Below are 12914 nucleotides of genomic sequence, written 5' to 3'. Positions count from 1 at the left end.
AGCCACCTTGCTGCCAGGGATGAAATTGGGATCTTGTAAGGCAGGAGAAGAAGGAGGATCTTCAGGAGGCAGCTGAGGGGATCCTCCGCAGACATAGCACAGGACCGTAGCTGGGACTGTGGGTTGTACTTTGGCCTGTCAGGGGAATCTCTGGTCTGAAAGAAGAGAAAATGGGACCTGGTCTGTTTTCTTTGGCAAGGCCTTGTTTTATTCCACCCTCTCATCTTTGCCTTTAAAAACATCTATTCATTTGACAAGGAAAAATTAATATGCCATCGCCTTCAATAAATTTTTCCTTAACCCCAGCTGTAAAAAATAATTTATTTTTATGTACCTCTGTAGCGGTTTACATTTTTATTAGGACAATTATTTGTATACTAGACTACTGAACACTTACTTTTCCCCAGACAATATTCTGGACTCTGGAAAGCATACCAAGATGAATGAGATGTTTGAACAAATAACTAAGTGACTCAGTCCCGAAAAATCAAGGATGCTCCATAAGAGGGGTGTGTGTGTGTTATGACTACCTCTGGAATAGGAGAGAAGCTTGCAGTGGCTGGGAAATGGCCATGACAAAGGTGGTAGGGTACGAGGACGTGGCTATAGCAGAGTGCATACATGTGCATCATCCTGAAGCTGGTACAGACACTGGAGGTTGACAATCAGGAAGAAGGCAAGATGAGATTTGTGTTCTTAAATTCTTGCAGATAATTAGAAGAGGGCAAGGATTTCAACACAGATCAGCTGGGAAGTCCTAGCAATGTCCTCAGCAGGAATGATGAACACGTTCACTAAAATTGTGATAGATACACTCACGAGAAGATGCATTCAAGAAGGACAAGGAGTCACTTGCATTGCCTTGCATTGGTGTTGTCTGCCTGCAAGTCTGTCTTCTTCACAAGATAATAAGGGGCCAGCGGCAGAAGAAGGGTTTATTTTTTTTACTCTGTAACATATACACAAAATATGCTTGGTATTTGGTTGAGTTTACTCTGAATTCTTTTCTCTTACGTGACATGAATAACTTCCATCAGAACCACAGGTAAACAAATCTACTTCATCAGGTTCTAAACTGTGATGCACTTTAGACTGTAAGTCGACGACTTGAGGGTGGTCAGGGACTCAGATGCAACTCACATCATATCAAAACCGTCTAAATTGAATGTAACAGCAGAGTGGCCTGGCTTTATTCCACTTCTTTGTCCAGATGGTTTGTTCGTATGCAGGTACAGATAGGAAATGAAAAGCGATTATCCTGCTAGACTGGTCTCTCTATGCCAAAGAGAATTATTTCCAAATTTGTTTGAGATTCATAAAGAACATAACCATCCAAAAGAGAAAACCATTGAAAAGATTGTACATGTGACTTGGCTGAAAACAACCCTAGACCAATATCAAAAAGAAAAAAACAGGGATCCCTGGGTGGCTCCATGGTTTAGCCCCTGCCTTCGGCCCAGGGTGTGATCCTGGGGATCTGGGATCGAGTCCCACATTGGGCTCCCTGCATGGAGCCTGCTTCTCCCTCTGCCTATGTCTCTGCCTCTCTCTGTGTGTCTTTCATGAATAAATAAATAAAATCTTGAAAAGAAAAGAGAAAAGAAAAGAAAAAAGAAGAAAAGAAAAAAGAAAAGAAAAGAAAAGAAAGATAAGAAAAGAAAGAAAAGAAAAGAAAGAAAAGAGAAAAGAAAAGGAAAGGAAAGAAAAGAAAAAAGAAAAGAAAAGAAAAGAAAAGAAAAAAGAAAAGAAAAGAAAAGAAAAGAAAAGAAAAGAAAAGAAAAGAAAAGAAAAGAAAAGAAAAGAAAAGAAAAGAAAAAACCTGGGGCATCTGAGTGGCTCAGTCAGTTGGGCATCCAACTCTTAGTTTCAGCTCAGTTCATGATCTTAGGGTCGTGAGATAGAGCCCTGAAACAGACTCTGTGCTCAACATCTATCTGCTTTTCTTCCTCTCCCTCACCTTTTGTTCTTTGCCCCACTCTCACTCATGCTCTCTCTCTTTCCCAAATAAATTAATAAATCATTAAAAGTATAAATAAAGGGGAAAAAAAACCCTCACTCCCCTTTGGATTCTTTCTATAAATGACTCCTGCAAATCAACAATCCAAATGTCCAAATGGCTCTCAGCCTTGGGATGCCCTTCCATAAACTGTCATGTATATATATATATATATATATTTTTTTTTTCTATTTATATATCTGGCTCAGAATAAAATAGTTTCTGACGAGATCGGGCGCGTTCAGGGTGGTATGGCCGTAGACTCAGAATAAAATAGTTTCTGTTAAACTAAAACAAAAAAATTAAATGTGCACTGGTAGCCACTGTTGAAAGAAATAGAAAAAGAAGAGAGAAAGCTTTTGTCCTAGCCAAGGCCTGGAATCCCATTAATATTGAATATGTCATGGGGAAATGTTTGGTTCCATATACCACTAACCAACTCATGCTACAAGGTTAATATGTTTGTTTAACTTAGTGTTTTCAGGCTCATTAGACAGTGTTTAGACATTATATATTATAATTATTAATCATATCTCAATGGAAGGAAGAACTATATTCTACCAAATATCCCCAAATTAGTATTCATTTTAGTCCCTATTAATTTTGCAAATGGAAAAATGTACTATAAAGGATTGTGTATTTGATGTTATTCATCTAAATCCACATCTATATAAGGTTTTTAAAATCATTTTTCCAAGTAGCTTAAAGATAAAAAGCACTTATATTTATTTAATTATCAAGTTCTAGCTAGAAATTACAATAAGAACTGGATACAGTGTGAAAGTATTGATTTTGTGCTTTCTTTTATCCGGTAACCATAGAATATCATAAAAATTCAATGCAGCCTTATTTTTTCAGCTTGAATTTAAAGATTCACAGACTTTAAAGAATATTCATCATCTGTCTTCTTGAGCATTTATGTTCCAATCTATAGCAGTATAATCTCCTTAGGAGTTTGGACTCATAATTTTCTCTTAGAACTTTTACTGAAGCGGGCTTGCTTTATCATCAAGCTTGAATCTTAAACAGTTTCTCTTTCAAATAGTAACCATGGGTTATTAATTTAAATGTTCCCTTTGTGGTTCCATCAATGAAGCCTTATAGGTATGATTTTTAATTATATCATTAGGTTGTTAATGCTTTTATTTGAGAAATACAATAAAATAAAATAACCCAAGCTTCACCTCTTAGATTTAATGTAAAACGTCAGTGGGGAAGGTAATGTTTTCATCACTCAAATTTATTTTTATTTTAAATCAAACTTGTAAAGGAAAAATGTAAGTATATTTAAGGCATAATCTTTTAGTAAAAGAATATGTTTAGATATTAGAGTGATAGGTTGGTGTCTTCAAATCATTTCATAAATGATTCCCTGGGTAATCATCTTCATAAATCATTTTCTTTTTCTAAATTATACTTTTCTTTCCTTTATGTTGGAATAATACCCAAATATGCATCTTTTGAATGAGACCTACATAAAAATCCATGTATACATCATATGTATTTTTATATGTAAACCCAGCATTGTAAAGTGTGCATAGGTGATAATAAAAATTAGCACTCTCATATATAAAGTCTAGAGAAGATAGACATAATTTATTTGCAATATAAATACAACTAGATTAATTTTGGTTATATATTCCATAGAAAGAAATAGCCTTGTCAAAGTTTTGACTCATAATACATCTCACATTTAATTTTTTATTCTAAAGGAAATAGCACTACCTATCTCAGGTTACATTTTCTGCATTTTATTATATGCTACATAATCATTTTAAGTTAGAATTACATCCACAATGTTCGACCATCAGAAATGCACGAATGGGAGTCTACCGGCTAAGATGAGGCAGCGGTGGCTGGATTTACCCTTTTGCCTGGAATGAGTAATAAACAAATAGACAAAATGACAAAATGACAAAATGTACGAAGCAAGAGGATTCAAGTTTTTGGCCATCAGGCAGTGAAGGAGCAGTGGACCCTGAAAGATGGGAAGGAAAGAGGTGAGCCCATGCTCGTCCAGACTTAGTGCTGAGAGAGAGTTTACAGATGGGGTGCAGTGAGGGGATTCAGGAGTCAGGGGGAGGCGAGCTGATGGGGTCCACACAGCCTAGTGCTGGAGAAGAGAACGTGCGCACTGAGCTGTGATTTGCAGTCTCCTCTCTGCGTCCTCACCCAGGGACAGATCCGTGTGGGCGAGGCAGCAGACACACGGCGAGAGAACCGCTCAAATGGGTTTTCGAGGAACAATAGGCTGCAAATCACATTCTACCAGCAAGACTGGAAAATCTTCTATTTCGAGGAGAATTGAGGAGAGTTGTGTTAGGCGGTAGGGAAAATTAGCCCTAGACTTACCACTGCCCTGGTCTCACCTGCCAAAACTTATAAGCAGAACCCGATGGGGTCAGTTTCTAAATCATTGCACTGCATCCCAGACCAAGACTGTAGGAGATTTTGTAGGAACACAAGCGTATCTAACACTCCACAGGTAAAATTCACAGTGTCCCACAAGCAATTAAAATTTACCAGGCATGTGCCAAGGCAGGGCCATATAACCCACAATAAAAAGAATGATCAAAAAATAAATAAATAAATAAATAAATAAATAAATAAATTAATTAATTAATTAATTAAAATAAAAAAAATAAAAAGAATGATCAATCACTGGAAAGCCACCCAGAAATGGCATCGATCATAGAATTGGCAACTAAAGACGTTGACATTGTTTCCATAACTGTATTTAACATGTGCAGACACCCAGAGAAAGACTGAGCATGTAGAGACACGGAAACTCTACAACAACCCAGAGCAATCTCTACAGATGCAAACTAACATCTAAGGTAAAAAGATACTGGATGATTAGTCAGTACAGAAGGGGTTGAGGGACTTAAAGACTTGGTAACAGGAACCATGGGGTCAGGGGCTCCTCCACGAACCCCAAGCGATGTCTCTATCCCTGTGGGGTCGTTCACTCATGTCGCGGAAAGTGGGGCCCCCACCCCAGAACAGAGGCTGAGTCGGGTTTTGTCTTGGTGTGGTGGTGCCCCACACAGGGCCTGGGAGATGGGCCTCACAGGTAAGCTTCGAAGGGAAGAATGAGTATCAATTCATGGGTGAACCAATGAAAAAACACAAATGAACAAATGGCTATTTTGAAGAAAATGCTAAATGTATTCCATAGTTACTGTTTTAGACTCGCTTGTCAAACACATCCCATCCCTCACTCTGACTCCATGTGCCCCACTGTCTGGGGTTCACACCACCGCCTCCTGGCCCATTCTCCCCCGTGACGGGTCACGTAGGTCATAGTCCTGTTCTGCTGGAGGGTTTTCCATTCAACTGCCAAATGGGCAAGACGAATCCATACCTTAACGTCCAATTCCATCAATGCTGAAGCAAGCTCCCCGAGAAAGAGACTTGAGAGAACATTTTGTGTATACTCTTCCTGGTGTATAATTTTATTTTTGCCAGAATGAAAACATGTCTTTCTTTAAAAAGAAAAAATCCCTTTATGGAAATAACTGTGGCTAATCACTAGGTCTCCCCATAAGCTTGGGAGTTTCACTTCATGTTCTTCATACATATTCCCCCCAAGTGTATTTGAGTTCATTCATCATCGACGTGCTGTTATTGTTTAAGACTCAGGTGACTGTTTATGTAAATTATTTGTACATCTGATGTTTCCAGCGGCTCTGGAGACATAAAGCAACATTTAAAATATTACCATTAAATATATCTTAAAAGATGGCATTCAAATAGGTCTTTGTCAGAGCGAGCGTTGATGTCATTTTGTCTGGCAGCGTGGGGGTCTCTTGGGGTCTCTCTGTCTGTGAAACTGTTGGGGTAGAGCCACACGGCCCCCATGCTCTGACACTGCATTCAGAATGCAGACTGCCTTCCAAACACCCATCTCCTCGGTCTCAACTTCCTGTAAACCTACTGCAACACTGAGAGTCATCAACCTTCCCCTCACACACGTGATCATGAACGACACAATTCACGTCCAGTGTGACTATTAAAGGTCATTTCTCCCTCAAATATCTAAAGAAATCAAGGTCATTAAGTTATGCCAATTTTTACAAAGCATTTTAAGTCTTACTGAAATTTATTACTCTCAATGCCTAGAGACACCTCTCTTGGTCTCTCTGTTTTCTATTCTTATTTCTAGCTCTTTCTTTCACCACATGCCACCACACAATTTATCCTTCCAGAACGTTATGATCTCCTTCAGCAAGTCACCCAAGAAAAAAAAAGATGTTCTGTTCTTACCTATATTTCTCTCTAGAGGTCAGGAAGTGGATACAGCACCAGCCCTGGGTATCTGATGATATAATATTGAGGACAGAGCCTAGAACACAGTGACAGCAGTTCAAACACACACAGCAGGCCGTCCCTCCTAAGAGATGGAAATGGAACGGAGAGCCTGGTCAAAAGATCTTTATGGAATCAGTGTCCCAGCGCAAGAGAGGAACAGTTCAATTCCATCTCCATCCACTGAACAGGGGAAAGAAAAAGTCTATGTTTAATAATAGCTTTGAGTGGTTATAAAATAAAGTCTTCGTATTCTATCTCTGTAGACATCCCCAATGTAAAACAATGTATATGTCAACTAGGTTATGAGTTAGCGAACTCTCTGAGGTGCCAACATATGCAAAGGTTTCTTCATTTTTTTTCCTTAATTAGACTTAATCTTTTTTAAAAGTAATTTTAGGAAAAAAAAAAAAGTAATTTTAGGTCCATAGTAAAATTGAGCAGAAAGTATACAGATTTGTCATTTGCCCCCCACTCCTACACAGGTGAAGTCTCCTCCTCATCAATATCCTCCCACCCTCAGAGTGGCTCTTTTAAAAAAACTATTTTTAGCATAACTCTTTTACAATACAAAGGTCAAAGGAATAACCCAGTGTGGAAAACAATGATTAACAAGATGAAACCATAGGAAAATTTTGAAGCTAAATGAGGAAATGATCCACCAGGCTTAAGAACCAGCATACAGAAAAAAAAAAAATTAAAAAAAACTTTAATATCTAAAATAGGAAGCTGACACAAGAGAGACAATTGATTTAAATTAATAAAATGAATTAAAATGACAAATAATGAGCTAGCCTGGATATTATTTTTAAAAGATTTATAAAACTACCAAGTAGAATTTCTTTTTTTTTTCCAAGTAGAATTTCTAGCAAGAAAAGCATAATCATTGAGATAGAGGAGTTAAGTAGCAGATTTATCAGTTGAGGGGAAAATTAATTAACTATCTCAATATAAAAGGAACTACTATGAAACTGCTAGAAAAACACATAGGGGAAAAATTACATGGCATTGGGTTTGGTTATGTGTTTTTATTTTTTTAATTTTAATTTTTTTTCATTTGTTTTTATGGAAGTTCGATTTGCCAACATATAGTATAACACCCAGTGCTCATCCCATCAAGTGCCTTCCCCATTGCCCGTCACCCATGGTTATGTGTTTTTAGATACAACATTGAAAGCATAATCTATGTCAGTAAAAACTGATCAGATGGACTATTCCTAAAATTGAAAAAGGCTGCTTCATGAAAGACAGTGTCAAGAGACTAAAAAGAGAAGCATTGATTGGGAAAATATTTGCAAAACACATATGCATCTGCTAAACTACTTGTTTACAAATATATCAAAAAAATGTTAAATCACCAGTAAGAAAATAACTCAATGAAAAAATGGACAAGAGATCTGATCAGATGCCTCAGTAGAGAAGACACGCTAATGCAAATAAGCATATGAAAACACGTTCAACATCATTTGTCCTTAGAGAACTGAAGATCACAAGGAGATATTCCAACACACCTGTCAGAGTGGCTATAATTCCCACGCTGACGTCACCGGAAGCTGGGAGACTGGGACAGCAGAAGTCCCATGTGTTGGAGCGAGGACTGCAGAATGCCCAGTCCCTTTGCAGGACAGTTTCACAAATTTCTTACAAGGCTAAATAGAGTCTTATCATATGATGTGGTAAATTGAGTTCCCAGGTATTTACCCAACTGATGAAGACTTCTGTTCACACATAAACTTATTATCAGCAGCTTCATTCATTAGCTCCACAAACTGGAAGCAATCGAGACATTCTAAAATAGGTGAACGAGTAAAGAAATTGTAATACATCTATACGACGGATATCATTCAACAATAAAAATAAATGAAGTATCAAGCCATAACAAGACACAAATGACTCTTCTCTTACTAAGTGAAAGAAGCCAGTCTGATAAGACGACCTACCTTATGATTTCAATTATGACATTTTGGAAAAGAAAGACTATGGATATTATAAAAAGATTTTTTAAAAGATTTCAGGGGCAACTGGGTGGCTTAGTTGGTTAAGCATCTGCCTTCATCTCAGGTTATGACCCCAGGGTCCTGGGTTCGAGCCCCACGTCTGGCTCCCTGTTCAGTGGGGAGTCTGCTTCTCCTTCTCCCTTTGCTCCTACCCCTGCTCTTGCTCTCTGTCTCTCTCTCAAATAAATAAATAAAATCTTAAAAAAAAAAAAAAGATTTAAATAGGAAAAAAGCTTGCCAGGGGCTTGGAGGAAGGGGGAGGAACAGTTGGACAGGCAAAGCAGAGTGGACTTTTTTTTTTTTTTAACTTTTATTTATTTATGATAGTCACAGAGAGAGAGAGAGGCAGAGACACAGGCAGAGGGAGAAGCAGGCTCCATGCACTGGGAGCCTGACGTGGGATTCGATCCCAGGTCTCCAGGATCGTGCCCCGGGCCAAAGGCAGGCGCCAAACAGCTGCGCCACCCAGGGATCCCCAGAGTGGACTTTTTAAGGTAATAAAGCAATTCTGATTAATACTGTAGTGATCGATACATGACATTTTGCACGTTTCAAAATCCGTAGACCACCAGCACAAAGAATGAACCATAATGTCTCCTACTTAAAAGAAATATTTAGGGCAGCCCGGGTGGCTTAGCGGTTTAGCGCCGCCTTCAGCCCAGGGCCTGAACCTGGAGACCCAGGATCGAGTCCCACGTCGGGCTCCCTGCATGGAGCCTGCTTCTCCCTCTGCCTGTGTCTCTGCCTCTCTCTCTCTCTCTCTGTGTGTCTCTCAGGAATAAATAAATAAAATCTTTAAAAAAATAAAAAATAATAAAAGAAATATTTAGGAGATTGGCAGTATCCCAGAATGAAATGTGGAATGTGGAAAAAATAACCTGAGTGATAATTAATACAAAACACTTTTCCTTAAGAGGAACTGGGGAAATTTTGCTGCCCCAAGCAACTTTGGAGTGGACACCATAAGGCCTTAAATGAAAGAACGTGCACGTAAATACTGTATTCTCATTGCTAAGGATGTTTCCCTTGGGAGGGAGGGTGTTAACCCCTGTGACATCCCTGTGCTTGTATACTGGAAATGAAAAATCACGTGCCTAGATGGTGGATGGTAGGAGCCATGTTTCTCACTGTTGGAGAAGGAGGGAATAGATAAGCAAGGGCGATGGGTAGAATGATCCAGGCGGTGATGGGTTCCTGGTGGAGGCATCACTGTGAACTCATTTATAGCTTAATGTAGACACAGAGGCTCGCATACAGAGATACGTGTAGGTGTGTGCATAAACACAGCGTCGTATGCACATATGAATTGCCTTGCTCTGTCAACGGAGAGAGCCCCAAACTGCAACAGGCCAGCAGCAACAAGCCTTCCCAGCACTCACAAAGGGCTGGAGAAAAAGAATAATGATCACAAACATAGGGTGTGTCAAAGGGACTCAAGAGCCAACTGGAAGAGCTGGCGAAAACTGAAACAATTTGAGAAAGAAAATAAATATTGTTCGATTACAACTCATAGCATGCAATAAATATCCATGAATCCGTACTAATATAAATGAACTGTTAGCTAAACAGGTATATAGGGATAAATAGACCTCAGCCAGGTAGTTGGTGTCAGGTGTCTCCACTGTAAAGTTACTGTCTTTTCCCCTTTGCTGTACTTCATTCACCTTGAGGGTGGAATTTCTGCATAAATCATTAGGAATTATTCTGAATGGAATGTTTGTCATCAACCGTGACATATCATGATGATCATGCATTCTCTGATAGGACTTGATGAGGACGGTGTTTACACCTTTTTTTCTTTTTAATTTAAATTTTAGTTAGTTAGCATACAGTGCAATCTTGGTTTCTGGAGTAGAATTCAGGATTTCTGTGGTCCTGCTCCCCAAAACTCGTAACCCCATTTTAATCATAAGTGAACATCCCAAAAGTCACAACTGAGGAACATTCTACGGAATACCAGTCCTCTTCGAAATCGTCAAGGTCATTAGAAGCAAGGAAATAAAAAAAAAAAAAAAAAAAAGAGGAAGAAGCAAGGAAACCCTAAGACACTGTCCCAACCAAGAGGGGCTTATGGAGACGTGAAGAACAGATGTAAGGTGACATCCTAGATAGGACCCCACAACAGAAAAAAAGGAGTCCAGGTAAAAACTAAGGAAGTTTGGGTAGATAATAGGATTTAGTTAATCATGATATATTGATATTGGCCCATTCATTGTAACGTACTGTATGAATATAAGATGTTATTAGTAGAAGAAATCAAGTGGGTAATATATGAGAATGCTCTGTATTATTTTTGCATTTTTTCTGTAAAGTTAAAAATCTAGTTTAAAATGGTTATTCCAATACATTTTGAAATTAAAAAAAAAACCTTACATAATAAAATAAAGATTATAATATATTGGATTTCCTTCCTAATAACTTAGAGTATCAAAATATATAGTTTGATTCAGTTGTAAAGCATTTCTCTCTCTTATTAAATAATTTACACCATCTGCTATGTTCCAAAAGTGCTTATTTAAGAATGTAAAATATATCTTACTATATCTAAACATTGCAATTGCCCCAAAGTTTGAGAAGTGTAACACATCTATGAATAACTTGCTCCTTAATTGGCTGATTAGCATTTTTTGCACTTAATGTTTATTTTACATGTGATCATATAGTAACTCTACCCACAGAGAAACGAATCCCGCAAGATGGGTTCCAGAATGCCACAATCAGAAAAGCGTTAGAGTTGGGAGCTGGAAGTTTATATTTTGGGTCTGCCCTTTACCATTACATCATCCTCGGATAAAAACCTTAAGATGTTTGTGTTTTAGTTTCCCCTTCTGTAAATCGTAATGTTTACACAAATTGACTTGACATTTATTTGAGGCAAACACAACAGTTGCGTATTCAGATGTTAAATATTACCATCTCATTTGAGAGAGAAGCCTCCTCTGTGTTTGCGCACTCACCCTTGGAGCTTCCTCGATATTGGTCAGAGCAGCAGGTAAAGTCCAGGACTGGAAAAGCCCGGGTGCTGGATTATTCCACGTCAAAGCAGAGAGAGAGAAAGAGAAAAAAGCACGTGTCCCCTGGAGGGACACGGATGGAGCAGGAAGGATCGTGGACGGCGACAGCAGGAGAAGGAAAAGCGGGGCACCTGCCCTCCTGGACCCGTGTGGACAGGACGGACCTGTCCCAGCAGCTTTGCTGTTAAATGAAGATCCGCTCATAGACCTAAGATTTTTCATCTGAGAACACGGTGATCTAGTACTCGCCCTAAGTGGCCGCTTTTTTTTTCTCCCCTTGCGTCACAGGAGACTGGAGACGCTCGTAAACCCAAGAACCACTGAGGAACAGGCCGTGGGCTGCAGCCCCACGCACGTGCCCTCCAGCAGGGCCGAGCCCCCCAGATCTCTAGGTGCCAGCGGCACAGAGGAGGTCGTGGGCGCTTCCGGGGGGCTGGCCCTGCTAAGTGGCATTACAAGCCATGATTCGGGGGATCGTCCGCCCGGGTATGGCCCGTCACATGCCCCGGGCACAAGGCGGTGAGTGCCTGATGCTCTCCTCAGTTCTGGCTTCATTGCACAAACAAGACGGGGGCACCAGGCGCGGCACACAGTGTCTTGATTGCGACGGTGCGGGTTCCGGGAAGAGCCGTTCCACATGGATGCACGAGCATATCCCCCACGGGTGCCCCGACCACGCTGCACACCGGGGTCCCCAACCAGGGCCTGCTCTGGCTCAGCCAGCGACCTCGCCTGTGCGGCGGGGCCCCGCCAACCCAGCGGCCTCGGGGACCGCGGGCCCGCTCCGAGAGAAAGCACCCCTGCCGGCCGTTCTTGCACGTGGGAAAAAGCAAAAGAAACCTTTTCATTTCCTTTTTTCTTTTTTTTTTTTTAAATCCTCTAGCGGCCTTGTGCTAACATCTCCAAGGGAAATGGGAGGTCGGGGAGCACTGTCCCAGCTCGGGGGGCCCTTCCCACGGAGGCCAGGGTGCTCCCGCCCGTGGCCCAGCTCCAGCCCTGGCCTGGCCCACGTCGGACGGCCTGGCACCGAGCTGCGGGCCCATTTACTTCTTGATCGTCTCAAAAGAGCGTGTCGCCGACTACAGGGCTCTCCCGGTGCTGTGTGTCGCTGTCTTGCTGTCTTGATAGGTACCAACTTAATTCTTATTTTGTTTTGTTTTTTTGTTTTTTTGGCCTTATCGCAGTGTCGTCTGCTCCGAGGAACGTTGCTAACTGGAAGGCGAATTCAGCCAAAGGGCCCGCAGTGTCCCCGTGAGGTCCCGATGTCCAGCACGGCGTCTCACAACCAGCAAAGGCCCCGGGGCCCGTGTCACCGATGATGAGTGGAGGAGCTGTGACCAAGTGGAGCCTTCCCGGGGTTTTCTGACGACGGCTCGTCAACTTACCGGCGATGACAGTACTCGAACCTGTGCCCGCCTCCAGCACACTTCGTGAAGGGCTGAGGCCGGAGCGTGACCCCTCCGAGAGCCTTCCACCCACGCAGGGCCGTCCCCAGCCTCGTAGTCGTCGTCTGGACAGACACGCGCCGGAGCCAAAGTCAGCACCCAGCTCGGTCCCCGCGGCAGGACAGAGCGGGGAATAGGAATAGGAATGTGCTGT

The 12914-nt window shown here is 41.1% G+C and overlaps 1 long non-coding RNA gene across 1 annotated transcript; it reads right to left on the bottom strand.

Moving 5' to 3' along the window:
* Positions 1-4688: 4688 nt before the first annotated feature.
* LOC144313391 (uncharacterized) lies at positions 4689-8255 on the bottom strand. The gene is made up of 3 exons (XR_013379049.1): positions 7816-8255; positions 6263-6389; positions 4689-5685 (listed from the first exon to the last, which is right to left on the bottom strand). It is a non-coding gene; the product is annotated as an uncharacterized LOC144313391 (long non-coding RNA).
* Between the last annotated feature and the right edge of the window lie 4659 nt (positions 8256-12914).

The sequence above is a fragment of the Canis aureus genome, chromosome 5 (assembly GCF_053574225.1).
Source record: "Canis aureus isolate CA01 chromosome 5, VMU_Caureus_v.1.0, whole genome shotgun sequence".
Taxonomy (NCBI): domain Eukaryota; kingdom Metazoa; phylum Chordata; class Mammalia; order Carnivora; family Canidae; genus Canis; species Canis aureus.
The sequence above is the reverse complement of the archived record's forward strand: the minus strand, read 5'-3'. Positions and strand labels throughout refer to the sequence as shown.